The sequence below is a fragment of the Mycteria americana genome (genome assembly GCF_035582795.1).
Source record: "Mycteria americana isolate JAX WOST 10 ecotype Jacksonville Zoo and Gardens chromosome Z unlocalized genomic scaffold, USCA_MyAme_1.0 Scaffold_30, whole genome shotgun sequence".
NCBI lineage: Eukaryota > Metazoa > Chordata > Aves > Ciconiiformes > Ciconiidae > Mycteria > Mycteria americana.
In genome coordinates this window covers 3174874-3191837 of record NW_027445437.1, presented here as the reverse complement: position 1 = coordinate 3191837, position 16964 = coordinate 3174874, and the positions used below count along the sequence as shown (strand labels likewise).

Genomic DNA, 16964 nt, shown 5'->3' with positions numbered 1-16964 from the left:
TCAAGTCCTTCTCACACTGCAGTTGTGCCACCAAACCTGCCTAGGGTCCCTCCCAGCTTTTGACTGTCCTGACATTTCACAGCCACGCGCTCTAGTCCGTCTTCCAACAGCAAAAAGACGGCACGCCCTCAGACCCAGAGCACAGCCCTCCGCATGGCCACACGCCCCTTGCTGTTTTGACGAGGGGCCACCGAGCATCCCCGCGAGCACAGCTGCACGCGCAACATCAGTTCCACCTCCCCTGATTTCAGTGGATGTAGTTTCTGAAGCTTTACACTGAAAGCCTTATCTTGACACTTCCCCACAGCAGAAGGGATCCGTAACTAGAACCCCACAAAAACCTAGAAACACCACTTGCAATCCCACAGCAGCGACAGCTTCACAACTATTTAGACCAGGAACAAGGGAGAAAAATAAAACCGCTTCATCGCGCGCACGGGAAAGCGGCGGAGAAAAGGGTCAGCATTCATAGCCCTCACGGAAAACAGGCATTCCCCTTCCCTTCCTAAAGCCCTCTGTCGGGTCTAAACACCACAGCGCTACCGTGGCAGCATGGAGAGCAGAGAACAGCAGCCCTGCCGCTGGACATTTACACAGCGGCATGCATAAACAGAGGGACACGTTTTGCCACGCACAACCCTGAACTTCCTGAAAATTCACGTTGACCAAAAATAGCCACTTGGAACATACTGCCCAACAACATTTGGCAATAAAACTTCAACGTCTTTCACCCACGCAAATTGTTTGGTAACTTGCTATTTGCTTCCCGTTGTTCTTCTTCCTTCGGAAATTCCACTTGCAGCCAAGTTATTCACTACTGCTTCAAGCACTTACCTTCCTGGGACTACCAGCACATCGACACAGGCAACTAACTTAACTGCTCCTCTACAATTGTCCAAATTACCATTACAGCCGTGAAAGAGGAGTGAAAGAGAAGAAAAGGAGAGCTCCGGCAGCAAGAGAGCTCTGCGGGCTGCCACCACTCAGCATCGCACTCTTCTTTTTAAAACACACGCACGCGCCCCCCCACAAAAAAAAACAGACCAAAAACCCCATGACCTTGTACCTTTTTTCTTTCAGAGCTCAGCCCTGTCTCAGCACGCTGTCTCGTCAAAGCGCAAAGTGCAGACGATCTGTAGCCCAATGACATTTGCGTGGGATGAATACACGTTCAGAAGGACTCCAGGTCTGTAAGACAGGTGCCATTTTTGTGGTTTTAATAAACATCACTCAAGTTTAGTGACTGACACGTTTCGGAGGAAACTAATTGTTGTGGTTTAGCCCCGGTCGGCAATTAAGTACCACCCAGCAGCTCGCTCTCCCTCCCCCGCCCCCCAGTGGGATGGGGGAAAGAATCCAAGGAGCAAAAGTCAGAAAACTCGTGGCCTGAGACAAGAAGAGTTTAAGCATTGGAACAAAAGAAGAAGAATGAATTCTCATGAGAAGGAAAACAACAAGAGAGCAAGAGAGGAACAAAACCCAGGAAAAAACAAGCGATACAACCCCTCACCACCCGCCGACCCATGCCCAGCCACTCCCCCAGCAGCGATCCCTATCCCCCGGCCAACTCCCCCCAGTTTCTATGCTGAGCATGACGCCAGATGGGATGGAATAGCCCTTGGGCCAGTTTCCATCAACGCTTTTGGCTGTGTCCCCTCCCAGTTTCTCGTGCGCCCGGCAGAGCAGGGGAAGCTCAGAAGTCCTTGACCAGTGTAAGCATTTCTTAGCAACAACTAGAACATCAGCGTGTTATCAACATTATCCTCATCCTCAAATCCAAAACACAGCACTATACCAGCTACTAGGAAGAAAATTAACTCTATCCCAGACAAAACCAGGACACTCATTCACTTTTAAATGTAGCCTCTCCTTGGGGAAAAAAAATGTGTTAGAGACAGAAAAAAAAACAACGACTCAGGGCTCCCAACCACCACGGAGCAGTGGGGAAATTAACGCCAGTGAAGACAAAGAGCAGCAGCACTGTCATTCTGATCATGGGCTCCAGAGACTCTCCCAGTCTACACCTCAAGCCTAGGAATGACTAGTCCTTTTTTGGAAGGACAAACTTTTTTTTTGGTACATAAAACTCCTAGACCAAAGGCTCCACGGAACAGAATGTGGACTGACGCACAGCACAGCATGCCATCAACACTCGTATGAAAAAAAAACCTGAATACAAATCAAATTGAAATGTCAGTTTCCATCGCATTTCATTCATTATATTTCTACTGGCAGCTAGGTGCTCAAAAATTACTCAACTCTACTGACACCAGAGATGACTAAAAAGGTAGTTGTGCATATAAAAATAAAAGGCTCTTCCCAACTTGCCCATAAAAGTAGTCTGAACAAACAGAAGAAAACACTTGACCCTGAAGAAGGCAACAGGCAGCTCTTCATTTCTCCTAGATGAAAGTTCATTCTTTTACCCAAAAGGAAAACATTCGTAACTGCCAAGGGACCAATTCAGGAACGAGGCACGCTCTGTTAACGGCAAGTTTTCATCAGCTTTTCGGCACTGGCAGCACGTTTGCCTTTTCTCTGGGTTTCATGTGGAGCATCTGTAGCCTCCCTGAACTCACAAAGGTTTCTCCCCGCTCCCCCGGCCCCATACGCGCCATTACCCGAGCAGCAAGCGGGATCCACCACGCAGGCTTTTCTTCACGTGACGCAGAAGGTGACACTGGGAAAAGAGGAGGCAAAAAATGATCCTGTTTGTCACACCCAGCCAACGGGGAAAGCACAGGGGAGGCTTCTGCCAGAGGGGCCCTGCGGGGCCAGGCCGTGCGCCCCGGGAGCTCCAGCCGACCAGCCCCTCTCCCCTTTGCCAGGCACCAGGGAGACACCGCCGCCTCGTGCGGACGCCTCGCCCGCGCCCCCTCGCAGCGGGGCTGCCCCAGGAGAGCCGGGCCACCCCCACCTCGCTTCCACCCCCAGGAAGGGGACCGGGAGACACCCTCCGTGCAGGGAGAGGCGCAGGGCGTGGATTTAATCCCCGAGGGAAGAGGCCAGGCTCCCCGCTGCCAGAAGGGCCGCTCGCCTCCCTGCTGCTCAGAGACGCTTGCTGGGGACAGCCCTGCCTGCGCCCGGCCGCTCTGCAGCCCTGCTGGCGGCGCAGCCCGGCCGACGGATGCTCCGGCGAACAGGCGCTCCAGCTCACGGCCGCTCCCGCTCATTACAGCCACAGGTAACCTCGCCCCTGGCTAACGCACGCTCCAGGCAGCGGACACCCCATCTCCTTCCAGCTCCTCCTTGCCACAGTTCTGGCTAGCTGAAGCTCCAGCTCTGCACCGAAGCTCCGCTTGATTTTGGCTCCTTCTCCTTACCAGCTCCAGCTATTTGCAACAGCCTGGGCTTTGGACAAGGTCGGAAAGCAGTCGCTGTCAGAACTTGAATATTACTATTAAACATCACCGCTGTACCCTGTGGAAATACCGATTAATTAGTTTGTATGATTAAGTACTTCAGAACTCTTCTCAGCAGCATACAAAGAAGAGCTGGGCTCCAAGAGGGCGTGCGGGGTCTGAAATGCACCCTTCCCCCCCAGAGACCACCTCAGACCTCGAGTCTGGCCCGGGGCACGCCGGCCTCCCGAACTTTGGGGTCCGACGCGACCAGACCCCCACCTCCAGGGAGGGTCCGTGCACCCTGCCCACCCTCCGCTTTCCCCCGCAGCCCCCAATGCCCTCCCACCCCCCTGCCCAAACAGCCAAACCGGCTTCTGCTTTGGGCCCCCAAACCAGCTCCCATTCCTGAGCCCACAAACCCACCTGCTCAGCCTGTTCTCGAGGCCCAAAAATGCAGCGCTTCACCTCTGCTCCTCAGCCCAAAAACACACCACTTGGTCCCCTCTGGCAGGTCCTGAAAACGCACGACTCCAGCTGTTTCCGAGCCCCAAAATCAGCCACGGGAGCCTCTTTTCAAGCCCCCGGAACACAAGACCGGCTCTCCGTTTTCAGGCCCCACACCAGCTCACCCTCTCTGCTTTCCGACCCCTTTGCGGTCCCCATGCGTGATGCTGCGGGGTGGGGGGAGCGCAGCCACCCCACAGCCCTGCACCCCCAGGGCCACACACGCAGTTTTGGGGAGCGCTTGGGCGCTGCGGAGGGCCCGGCCCCACACCTCTGCGGGGCCGCACCAGCACAGGCAGGGCATCGCTTTAGTGCGGCTGCTTCCGGCTTGCTTTCTCCAGCACCGGTTTGGGGTGCCGGGCCCGCACCCCAAACCCCCCCAGCCCCAAGCACCCCCGCGGGGAGCCGGGCCCAGCCGCCTCCAGGAACCCCCGCCGGCCGCAGCCGCGGCCCTTCCCCACCACTCCGGCCACCGGCACCCGCCCGGCGCCGCAGGAGCCCCCCGGGCCGCCGCTGCCCGACCTGCGCCGGGAGCGGCAGAGGCTGCCCAGCCCCAACAAGCAGCACCCGAGAGCCGCGTGGGGCTGCCCCTACTCCCCCCGCTCGCACACGGACTCGGCCCCAAAACCCCCCGACAAACCCCAGGACAGCGCTGGGCCCGGGGCTGCTTTTTCCCCCGCCAGTCCCAAGAGAACAGGGCCTGCACCCACCCCTATTTAATACCGGGATGGGGAGCAGGACAGAGGACTGGAAAGACAAAAGCAAGACAAGGGAGAAGACTGAGGTGCCGCCAGAGAATGAAAGGCCGAAAGAAAAGGTCAGAGAGGCAGAGAAATCAAAAACAAGAGGGACGAGGAGCCCTGCAGAGAGATGGAGCAAGAACATGCAGGGGCAGTGAGCAGGACAGAGGGATAGAGAGACGGGGGGGAAAGGAGAGGAAGAAGAACAGAGGGACACGACGGCGACAGGGCACAGGACATACAGACAGAGAGAGAAAAAGGACAGGGAACAGGACAAAGGGATTGGGAAATAAAGAAAGGGTGAGATTTGTACAAAGAGACCAAGAAGGAAAAATTAAAAAAACGGCCACGAGCTAGAGGACAGAGGCAGAGAAAGAGAAAAAAGGGCCAGGGAGCAGGACAGAGAAGGAGAGAAAGGAAAAAACGGAGAGCCAGCTGGACGGGGAGGTACAGCAAGAAACGAGCGGACAGGCAGCGGGACAGAGAAATAAAGACAGAAAAAACGGGGACAGGAAGCAGGACAGAGGGACAGCGAGAGGAAACAAGGGGCAGGGAGCAGGACAGAGGTGGAGAAAGAAGCGTTGGGGCAGAAGGACAGAAAGAGAAAAAAGACACACAGGAAGAAGGATGGGGGACGATAGAGAGAGGGGAAAAAGAAGGACAAGGAGCAGGACACAGATTGTCAGACAGGGACAGGGAGCAAGACCACGCTCCGGCTTACGCATACAGACCCTGCAGTGCACGCTGGCGGCCTGGCCTGCTGCGGACTACGAGGAGGGATCCTTCCTCGCCCGGAGAGGCGGGCTCTCTCTTGCCTGCAGCGGGAGGCAGCTGCCGGCCGGCCGGCCTTCGATTTCTTCTTCTCTGGCCTCTCCAGCTTCAGCCGCCGCAGCTCCTGTCCACAGCCACCAAGCGCTCCGCCTGTCCATGTTCGCCCCCACGCCGCCAGGAGAGCGAGGCCAGGCACAGACAACCCACGCAAGCCTGAGGCGGGTGCCGTCACCGGCAGCCCCAGGGGAGGAAGGGACAACCGCGGCCTCAGCGCAGCCTCTGGGAGAGGGAAAGAAGAAGCCGCCACCGTTATTACCGCAGATCGCCCCCGGCTGAAGCCTCCCCTTCCGCAGGGGCTCCTGGACACACGCGGAAGGCCAGCTTGCCACTGGCACGACAGGGCTTGGGGGCGACCGGGGGCTACGGGACAGGCTTCAGGGGAGGGGCTGGAGCTGGGGGCAGCTGCGCGGGGTGGGGGGGCAAGCGGGGCCGGGGGAGGCTCAGGGGGAGCTCTGGAAGCGGGGAGGCGCCCGGCGTCCTCGCCTGGGGGGTGTCCGCCTCCTTCCCCTCTTCCCTTCTCTCAGCTCTCGGGCAACTCCCTGGGGCTGCCCTGACCCAGCTCGCCTCCAGCACACCGGCAGCCTGCCGCAGCGGGCAGGGGGAGGCTTCCCGACCGCGGCCAGAACACACCCCCGCGCCCGCCAAAGGCGTTCGCTCGCCTCGCCGGTGCCCCGGGACACCCGCCGCCGCCGGGACCCGCGCCCAGCGCGCCGCCATGCCGCTCCCGGGCACCGCGCATGCGCCGGCCGCCGACGGCGCGCCGGAGGGGCCAGCGCCGGCGCCCGAACGCCGCGCGGCAGCACCGCGCTGCGGCCGTGCCGCGGCACCAGCAGCGGCGAGCACCCGGCGGGCGGCGCCGGCCCAGGGACGGCGCCGGCGCTGCAGACCGGCGCTGCAGTCCCGCGCCGAGCGCCCGCCGGCAGCGCGCACGTGGGGCGGCGGCAGCGGCGTTTCCTTACCGGGAGGCAGCATCGAGCGCGGCGGCGGCGCTTCGCAGGCACCGCAACAGCTCCTTGCCGTTACCGGCGGACGGCAGCGGCGGCGAGCACGGCGGCACCCCCCCCGCACATGCGCGGTGCCGGACCTGCAGTACCGCGCTTCCTCCGCCAGAGGGCGGCAGCGAGCGCGGGCGCGCGCCCCCCCCCCCCCCCCCCCCGCTCCCGCTCCCGCCCCCCCCCCCCCCCCCCGCGCCACGTGCCCGAGGCCGTTCCCCGCCGGCAGACGGCTGCCAGCCCCGGCAGGTACCCGGCGGCCGGCATGGGGCGAGTACGCACCCCGGCGTGCTGCACAGGGCAGGGGGCTGTCTGCAAGCGCCCTGCCGAAAGACTACATCTCCCGGCATGCCCTGCGACCAACGTGCCCCACCACACGCTGCTTACCCCAGGACTACAGCTCCCAGCATGCTGCGGGCTGCTGCCTTCCCTGGGCTTTAACCCTGTGGGGACACCGTCCCGTACGCCCTCCTCCCCTCACCAGCGCCCGCGGGACCCCGCCGTGCCACGATTCCCAGCACCACCACCGGCTCCGCTTCGGGTCCGATGCTTCCCCAGCTGCCCCGAACCCCTCCAGCGCTGCCCACACCTCCGCACGGCCTGGAAGCGCTCCACCCCCCACCCCACCCCACCCCCCCGCACCGGGGGGGGACACACACACACACACCTTTGTGCCGGGACTGCCCTTTCGCAGGACCCCAGCCCAGGTGCTTCCCCAGCACTACCCCTACCCCCCGGTGAGCCCCAGCACTCAGGCAGCCCCGCATGTCCATGTGCAGCCTCCCCGCTGCCCCGGTGCATCAGCTTTCCCTCATCCCCTCGGCTTCTGGGCCACCCACGACCCCGGCGCCGCACCCTCCGCTCCTTGGCCCTAGCGCGGGTCTTCCTGGACCCGATCGCTGTTGCCCCAGCCCCACCTCCCCCTTTGGGTCACCTTCCCTGGGATGTTCCCGGTCGCAGGGACCCCCTCACCCCCCCCCCCGCCCCGGCCCCATTCACCTGTTCTGTGCTTGCAGCCTCGCTCCTGGTCCCAGCCTGTATTGCTCAGCACTGGCTGTGTTGTCCTGGACCTACCCTCATGGGGTGACGTGAACACCGCACTCGTGGCAGTAGCCCAGCTCAGCAGCCCCCGGCCCCCAGCTGCAGCCCGGGGGACACAGGCACCATAGCCATCGGCCCTGCTGGCCACTCCAGAGGCTTGTCAGCCCCAGGCCCTGGGCCCAGAACTGCATCCCACAGAGAACACAGGCTATTGCCCTCGGCCCCACTGGGGACAGCTGTGGTGGCCGGGACAGCAGAGGGGTGCCCCAGCTCCTGAGGGCAGCTTGCCAAAAGCTCAAGGGAGAGTCCTGGGCTGCACGGGAAGAGAAAAGGGGATGAGAACAAAGGGAGAGCTCTGGAGTGCAACGGTGGGGTGGGAGGAAGCCATCAGCAGGTGACAAGGAAAACATAGGACTCTGGGGGCACAGACAGGTGAAGGGGGGGGGGGGCCTGGGCCTTACAGAGAGGGAAACAGTTGACCCGAGCGCACCAAAAAAGCACTGGCAAAACTCTGGGATGGGAGGAAAGCTAAAGAGGAAGCATGGTGGCATACTGTGTGACAAACACAGGGCCTTGGGACACATGGAAGGACTTGGGGGGGAACCCAAAATATGAATTCAGGAGTTCAGAGGGCTCCAGGGCACAGCCGAATACAAACTGGTGCACACCAAAAGGGCTGTGCGGCATGCCACGGGGCTCACTGTGGCTGATGGGAAGCAGCCTGCAGCCACCACCAGACCCTATGGAAACTCCCTCTCTCAGCACCGTTTGTGCTGGCCCCAGACCTTCCCCCGTATCTCGGGTACTGTAGGTGGTTGCCCCTCAGTGACCTGGTTGGGAATGAAGAGCTCACAACCCCTATTCCTTCAGGTCCTCCTCTCTGTCCCCTCTGTCCACGCTTGCCCCAGCCCAGCCCTTGCCATGCTCCGGCCTCACTCGCCCCTCACCTGCCCAACACACAGGGCTCTCCCCCCACTAACTGGCACCGCCTCAGCCGAGGGACCCCGCGCCCAAAGCCTGCTTCCAGGCAGGCTGGCGTGCCTGCCCCCCCGCAGCTCCAGCGTGTCTGCAGCTGCAAGAGCAAGGGCGCGTGCGCAGGCCCAGAATGAGGAGCAATCTTGGGTTCCCCAACTGTATTTTACTACTCTTTGTGCGCTGTTCCCGCCCAGACCTTCACATGTGCACACCTACCCCCAAAATCTCGTAGCCCTTAGCACCTTCAGTCACTCGCAGCACTGAGGTTCTTCCCCTCTCTCAAGACTTACTTGCTCTTTCCTTTCTTCTTGTCACACCTCCTCGGCCCTTTCTGTACATTCTTCCTTCAAACAACGTGACTGAAATCAACAAAACGGGTCAAGCAGCTGTCTTCAAGTTGATGCCTCCGATAGGCTTATCCCACAAACCAATCCAACTACTAAGGTCATTGGACAGTTCTAGTTTTAGAGCATCTTTCCAAAGCTTTAAGTGTGGTTCCCTGCTAGGTTACGCGATAAAAAGCTTGTCCCCGTAAACTCCAGGTCACGCAGAGGCACCGTGCCAGGTAAGGCACCCCAGTGACCCAGCCAGAGAAACAGATTCCCTGCCCTGGCTCCTGCCAGAGCTGTCCCGGCAGAGCCATCAGCCCCATGCTACGGGGCGACGCTCGTCACAACCAGTAGACGGGAGCGGCTTTCCGGATCACCACACAGCCTGAGAAAGGTTGCTGGCTAAGGATATGGGACGCACGCGGGGACCGCACAGGATGTACTACGGTACCTTTACTGGAGGAACCAGAGGTGGGGAAGGGGAGGTATCGGAGGAGTTTGGGGAGGAACAAGCATCGGAAAAGAGAGGGACGAGGGGATAAAAAGGGCTGGTGGCATGCAAATCGGTTGCTGGTCAGTAGGACTGTCTGGCCATGCCCTGTGCCTGATCAGCAGAGTCTCCTGTCTTCTCATTAACTCCATCTCTAGGTATTTTTGTGAGTGAAAGGTTCTCTGGCTGTGTGTGTGCGTGTGCGTGCGAGGGCTGAGGCCGAGCAGCCGAGCTGCAGGGCTGAGGTGCAGGGCCCAGGCTGAGTTGTGGGACCTAGGCCGAGCGGCCGAGCTGTGGCCTCGTCCCTGGTGCTGGGCCTCGTCCCTGGAGCTGGGCAGGCATCCTAGATGGCACAGAAAAGAACAAGAGCACTCTTTTTTGGGAACAGAGATCTTAGGAGGGGTGCGAATGCAACAAAGCGAGTCCAAAGGGGGCTCACGGAGCTAAAAGCGTGCTGCTCGGAAGGCATCGTGACAGTAGCAGAAGGGTTCTGAGAGGGACAGGCACAAGAAGGCTCGAGGACACAATGAAGAAGTCCAGAGGGGATCTGAACAGACCACAGATGTCCTCAGGGGACCAGGGACTGAACAGAGGTGTCCTAGCTAGCACAGAGGACAACACGAGTGTCCTGGAGATGAAAGATGTCATCGGGAATGGTTCTCGGGAGCAAGAAGGGTGCAAATTGCGCTACAGAGCCACAGAGGGCCGTGGGGCACGAGCACGGCCTCAGGAGGCACGGTGACGGCAGAGGAAGGGTGCCGAGAGCGAGAGAGAGAGAGAGAGAGAGAGAGACAGAAGGCGGCTCTGGCACGCAGTGCAAAACTCAAGAGGGTGTCCCAGCGATGTCCTCCGGGGACGAGCGACCGAATGGAGACATCCCAGGCGGCAGTGAATAAGGTCAGGGAGCTGTGGGGCACAACGAAAGCCTGAGGAGGGGTTCTGTCCAAATAAGAGAGAGACACAAAGAGGGCTGCAGAGCTCGAAGGGTGGCGTGGGGCACGAGGACAGTCTCGGGAGGCATCGTGACAGGAACGAGGGGGCTCCGGGGGGCGGGGGAAACGTGGACAACGAGACAAACAAAGGATTGCTGACACAATCTTTTGTGGGATTGCGTCAATCCCACAAAACCCCTCCCCACGGAAGGGGATCTGAACAGAGTAGAGGTGTCCTCAGGGGACCGGGGACCGAACAGAGGCATCCGACATGGCGGAGGGAAGGCAAGAGTGCTCTGAGGGAAAATGAAAGCCTGAGGAAGAGTTGTCTCTGAATAAGAAAGATACAAAGCCTGCTGCAGAACTAAAGGATGGCCACGCAACACAAGGGCGCTCGCAGGAAGCGTCGCGACAGAAACAGAGGGGTGCCGAGATGGCCAGAGAGACAGAAGGCGGCTTGAGGGCACCAAGGTACTGGGGAGGGGATCTGACCAGACTACGGAGGTCAGGAGGGAGACACTGACCCACTGGAGGCGAGCGAGATGGAGGAGAGGACAACAAGACTGCTCTGAGGAAGAGGGAGGAGACGTTCTTACAAAGCGAGAGGGGTACAAATAGCGCTTCAGAAATAACAGCGTGCCGAGGAGACCCTCTTCAGCCTCCGGATGAATGGAGAGAAGAGACAAAAATAAAAGACAGAAAATTTAAGCAGCAACAGGGTATGTGACAAGACAGACAGAATTAAAAAACCAGGGACAGACAGCTTGATAAAAGTCGACGTAGCAAGAAAATTGAAAAAGCAAAAGGGTCCGAGGCAGAGGAGAAAACATTTCAAAATAGGGATAGCAAACTAGATAAAAGTAGGCATAGAAAAAATTTGAAAGTCAAAGGCCTTAAAGGAAGAAAACAATAAAATATAGGGACAGCAAACTAAATAACCAAAGACACAGAAACAAAATTTAAAAAGTGACAGGGCGTCACGGTTTAGCCCCAGCCGGCAGCTAAGCACCACGCAGCCGCTCGCTCACTCACCCCCGGTGGGATGGGGGAGAGAATCGGAAGAGCACAAGAAAACTTGTGGGTTGAGATAAGAACAGTTTAATAATTGGAACTAAATAATAGTAATAGTAATAATGAATTGTAATGAGGAGGAAAACAACGAGGGGGGGCGGGGGACGACGATGACGACAAAACCCAAGGGAGGGAAAATAAAAAAAAGATACAACCGCTCACCACCCGCCAACCGATGCCCAGCCAGTCCCCCAGCAGCGACCCTTACCCCCCCGCCAACTCCCCCCAGTTTATATACGGGGCATGACATCGTATGGTATGGAACAGCCCTTTGGTCAGTTTGGATCAACTATCCTGGCTGTGCCCCCTCCCATTTCTTGTGCACCTGCCAGAGCATGGGAAGCTGAAAAAGTCCTTGAGCAGTGTAAACACCGCTTAGCAACAGCCCAAACATCAGCGTGTTATCAACATTATTCTCATCCTAAAATCCAAAACACAGCACTCTACCAGCTGCTAGGAAGAAAATTAACTCTGTCCCAGAGGAAACCAGGACACAGGCTATGGCACAGACGAGCATGAAACAGAAAATACAGACAGCGAACTGGATACAAGCACATATAGAAAAAACGTCAAAAGCAACGTGACACAGGAAAGTCTGGAAATAATAAAGAAATAGGGTTAGACGTCTGGGTAAAAGTAGACAGAAAAAACATTTTAAAAGTCACAATATACAGCGCAGATAGGAAAAAACAAACAAGAGAGACAGAAAAAAATACATAGAAGTGAACACAGAAACAAAAATTCAAAAGTTTTTTCAATTCCAAAGATATTAAGAGAGAAAAAATTAAAAAATAGCAAAAAACCTAAGTAGACGGAGACATAGAAAGAAAATCTTAAAGGCAACTGGGTACAGGACAGACTAGAACGAATTAAAAAAGGAGGACAGCAAACTGGATAAAGATAGACGAGGAAAGACAAGTTAAAAGCAACGGGCTACAGGACAGACAGGAAACAATTAAACAGGGAGAGACATCTTGACAAAAGTAGACACAGAATGAAAATTTGGAAAGCACCAGGATACAGGAAACAGGAAAAAATAAAAAAAAGAGAGACAGAAAACAAAGTAAGAGTACACCTAGAAACAAAATTTCAAAAAGAAAAGAATTATGAGAGTAAAAAATTGAAAAATAGGGACAGCTTACTAGAAAAAAAGAAGACAGGGTGCAGAGCAGAGGGAGTCACTGAAAAGCGAGACAGGTCACTGCGTAGAGGGAGACCTAGAAATGCCATTTTCCCCAGCAATATGGAAGAAGGCAGTGTGGGAAGGGTGAAATAATAGCAGGTGGGGAGCTGGAAAGGGAGAGGCATAGAAAGGCAATGGAGAAGGCGACGGTGTGGAGGGCAGTGCTAGCAGACGGGCAAAAAGCTTTGGGGAGCCAAACAGCCTGAAAGGGAGACAGAGGCAGGTGCAGGCAAGGAGGCAGGCAGAGGTCTGGAGAAGCACGGCAGAGAGAGGCCTGGACACACGCGAGGGATGCGCGACTCACCGCAGCTCCCGGCATCGCCGGGAGACCTTCGGCGCCCCGAGGCTTCTCTCTCTCGGCCTCTGCCCCTTCCTCCTCCACAGTGCCGGCTGCCTCGCCCGCCCGGGTGCCTCGATGCTCCTCTCCCAAGAGGCTGCCCAGAGACACGGTGGCTCATGCGCACGGCCGATGGGGGCACCGAGCTCCCGGCACCACGTGCTGGTGGTGCACTCTGTCCGGGACGGATCCGTCCCGGCTGTGGGGACCGGCTGTTCCTTGCTGGAGGCAGCTGCCTGGGGAAGCCCCTTCATTTCACTCCTCAGCCAGCTCCCGCAGGCAGGCAGGCAGGCAGGCATGCCTAGGCAGCCCCCTTGGCACAGCAGGGCCAGCCCCATCCTCAGCCCTTTTTAAACCCTGGGCCCAGCCCCATCCTCACCTCATGGGTCCCACCTGTGCTGCCCCAGGCCACAGCTGGAGCCCACGCCATGGGGAACAGGGGGCCAATTACCCCAAGCCTCACAAGCCAGACACAACCAGCAACCTGGCACAGGCATGGGCACACACCACCACCAAGCTGGTGCTGCCGTGGGCAGATGCTGCTGCCAAGCTGGCACCGGCCTGGCAGACTTGAGTTTACAGCCCAAAGCCAAGGTTGGCCCCTAAACAAGAAAACACGTGAAACCATCCTTACAGGATGCCAGTCCGGTGGTGTCCATGATAGCTCTCATAGACAGCTAATAAACAGCTTCCCTGTCCGGGACCACGTTTTGCATGTCCCAGGCCCTCCCCGCACCCATGCTGAAAATCCAACAGAACAATTAAGGACTCTGCTTCATCACCTCAGCCTCCAAAAGAAGCTTCCTTCCTCTGCTGATGGTCGACACGGATATCCCCGTGCTGTTCCTTGGATGCGGGCTGGCCTTGGGTGCCTGTACTGCCAAAGGAAGAGAAAAAGATCATGCTCTTGTCACGTGCTCCATCATCCTCTTGTTCTTCAAGAAAACAGAAGAAAGCTACCATCCCCGTTGCTACATAACAGAAGTTTGTGCAGGAGACGGCTGAGCCCATCCCCAGAAATGGAAAACTCTGCTATGACCCTGCTTTGCCTTTTGGCGACAGCGCCTGCCATCGGTGTGCCCCAAACAGGCGAGGTCCCGTTCAGGCTGGCATCTGCCACAAACAGGCAAGGTGCCCTGCGGGCTGGCGTCCGCCACAAACAGGCGACGTCCCCTGCGGCCTGGCATCCAGCACAAACAGGAGAGGTCCCGTTCAGGCTGGCGTCCAGCACAAACAGGAGAGGTCCCGTTCAGGCTGGCGTCCAGCACAAACAGGAGAGGTCCCCTGCGGGCTGAACAGAGTCAACTGAACAGAGTCTTCAGAAGAACTTAGTTGTGCATTCAGTTTACAAGTAAATCCCACCCAAGCAATGGTAGGGGGCATTCTGGCATCTAAAGGAATTCAGGAGTTAATTTAGTGCTTCCAAAATGGAACATTCCATAGCTTGTAAAAACAGCCTTAAAGTCTTTTTCCCTCTTGCACCAACAACGCTTATTTTAGTTCACCTTAAGGGTCCCCTACAACTACTTACTACAGCATGCGTGGCTCCACTATCAATTAAAAAAATCTATTCTTTCATTCCCCAGCTTGACTGGAACCAGAGGATCATCTGGGGAAACTGTCATAGATTCCTCCGGCCCCCCTTCAGTCCAACCCAATCTCCGGCATGACTCCAAGGGCTTCTTCTGTCTCTCTTTCCCCATTACTCAGACGGCACGGACAATCTTTTTTCCAACGGCCCTCTTGCTTACAATGTGCACGCCGATTCATTCCCAGGGGAACGTCATAACCATTTCTACTATTATTTCTACGGCCCCTTCCTCGCCCACAAAATTCACCTCGTGTATTTTCTCTCCCTTTTTCTTGTGTTTCCGTCAAGGCAGCCAACAAAGAAGCTTGCGGCGTTACTCGTCCCCGCTTCTCCTTCTCTTCTGTTTCCTCCCGATTATTACAGACCTTAGATGCCATTGAGAAGAACTGTGAGATTGTCATGCCATCCTCGCCCTCTGCCTTTTGTCATCTCTTTCTTATATCTGCTGCTGCTTGACCAATAAACAGCGTGTTAAATAACTTTGAATTGCTATCATCTTCCGGATCCAGATCTGTCCGTTTTCGAGCTACTTCACACAATCTCTCAGAGAAGGCTGATGGGGTTTCCTTATCCCCCTGCCTTACTTCAGATAGTTTAGATAAATTGTTGGGCTTTTGCACTCCGTGTTGAATCCCATACAAAATTAACTTCTGATATTCCTTTACCCTCTGTAATGCCACACACTTGTGTTTGGATCCCACTCCGGATCCTCTTTCGGGAGGTACATATCGGTATTAGGCACCCACCCCCACACACACATTGTTGGATCAGTCCCTCTCTGGCCTTCTCTAAAATTCTTCTCCTCTCCTCGGTGGTAAACAAATATTCTAGGAGAGCCTGTACATCTCCCCAGTTAGGACTAGGAGTTGTGACTAACAGTACTATACATTCCTTCTGGATTGTTTCGATAGGATCCGACTACCTGTTTGCAGTTTAATAAATCAGAAGCAGTAAAAGGTACGTGTACGGATACCGGTGTTCCTTCAGGCCCTACAGCCTGTCTGAGGGGAGCTCGAACTATCGCTTTCTGATAGCTGATTTTTAGTCATGGCATCTCCCCCAAATTTATTGCAATGCTTCAGGATGCATCCTAGAGGAGAGCAAAGGGGTGCCTCCTGGGAAGCAGCAGAGCCCATATCGGTACCGAAAAACCCAGCATTTCTACACTAACCAGAACGAGGGACGTCTCCCTTCGTTACTCAGAACAGGACAGCGTGGAGAAACAAACAGAACTACGCTACTGCCACCTGTCTTTCCCGGTGCGTCTTATGCAGAGCCCAGAACAGAACAGAGGCCGCCTGCTTCCCGAGACATCTTGCCCCTACCCCCTTTTCTCCTATCCCCAAAAAATACCTCTTTTCAGGAACATTGCACCGTTGTGTCGCTTACCGCCCGACCGCAGGAGAGGAGCTGAAGGAGTCCCCGATCGACGGGTCGGTGCGCGCTGGAGTCCGCTCAGGCCTCTTCTCCCTGTCGGATGCGGCAAGACGAACCGGGCGAGGCTGTCAGCTCGGTCCCACCTGGAGTGTCAAAACTGTTAGCCCACAAGTGTGAGGTCGTTTACCCCGTGTGCGGGACGCCCATATACACACAGGGCAGAGGTATTTTTCTGTCACGTCTGCGCAGAGATGGGCGCTAGGCGGTAGCTCCACAAAGCTAGCACAAAGTTCGCTCATACAAGTACAGTATTTATACAGTCTAGCTACGCATATGCATAAGCATAAGTAATTACACAAAGCAGTTTTCTATTGGTCTACATTTCTCTTATTTCAACTTAAAGCTACAGCACTACTTTAATATGCTGCGCACGCTCAGAGGTGAGGGCTCTCTGCTCGGGCCGGGGTCTCTAGCTCGAGGGGTGTGACTTTTAGGATTATAATGAGGACAGTTTGCGGGAGGGTCCTTCTTATCACGCTCCTACTAGTTGTTTCGGATGGTTCCCAAAACATTTTAATTAGCTTACCTATTTCTTCAGGACGTGCTTCTCTCCCAAGGACCGTAATTCTCGTTTAGACGTTCCGCTTTCCAGCCCGCATCCTCCTTATCAGCTTTACGTAAGCCCTGGCCTTCCACCAGCTCCTGGGAGACGACACCGTCAGACTACAACACGACCGTTCTTTTATGCCAGTCAGTGGGTTCAGAATTAGGAACAGAAAGAACAGGGCAAGCTAAACACCCACACAAGCCTCATATCCCTAAGAAACGATTAAAAAAAACTAAAACGACCCCCATTTTAGATTGCATTGGCCTAGGGACTGCCTCCTTCAGGTTCCCCGGGCGGAGCGGTGGAATCAGTCACAGAATTCAGTTGCCTACCAGGAGACAGCCCTTGTCCTCGCAAGGCAAATGTTTCAAATGTTTCAAAATGTTTCATGACTGAACAAGTATGTCGGAGGCCCTACGGCAAACCGTGCTGACGTTTCGTGAAGCTCTCTTCCTGTCAAGAAAAGGACCTTTCATACAGTATCTCTACTGGAATTGAGGCTGCTTCCTACTCATTCTGGCAAGTTAGCTTTCACAGAAACCCCGAGAACTTCAACCACCAAGCTACATTTGTAATTCTTGCTCTCTACCTACGGGGAATTTCAGTGAATCAGAACACTG

General features: G+C 56.2%; 1 long non-coding RNA gene across 1 annotated transcript in view; it reads right to left on the bottom strand.

Annotated features, from left to right (window-relative positions):
• LOC142403023 (uncharacterized) overlaps positions 1–16664 on the bottom strand; it is a 34506-nt gene extending 17842 nt beyond the window's left edge. The window contains exons 1-3 of the long non-coding RNA XR_012773569.1: positions 16324–16664; positions 15750–15880; positions 13552–13646 (exon numbers count right to left, since the gene is read on the bottom strand). This is a non-coding gene — a long non-coding RNA (uncharacterized LOC142403023). The remainder of the gene's footprint in view (positions 1–13551; positions 13647–15749; positions 15881–16323) is intronic.
• Positions 16665–16964: the final 300 nt, after the last annotated feature.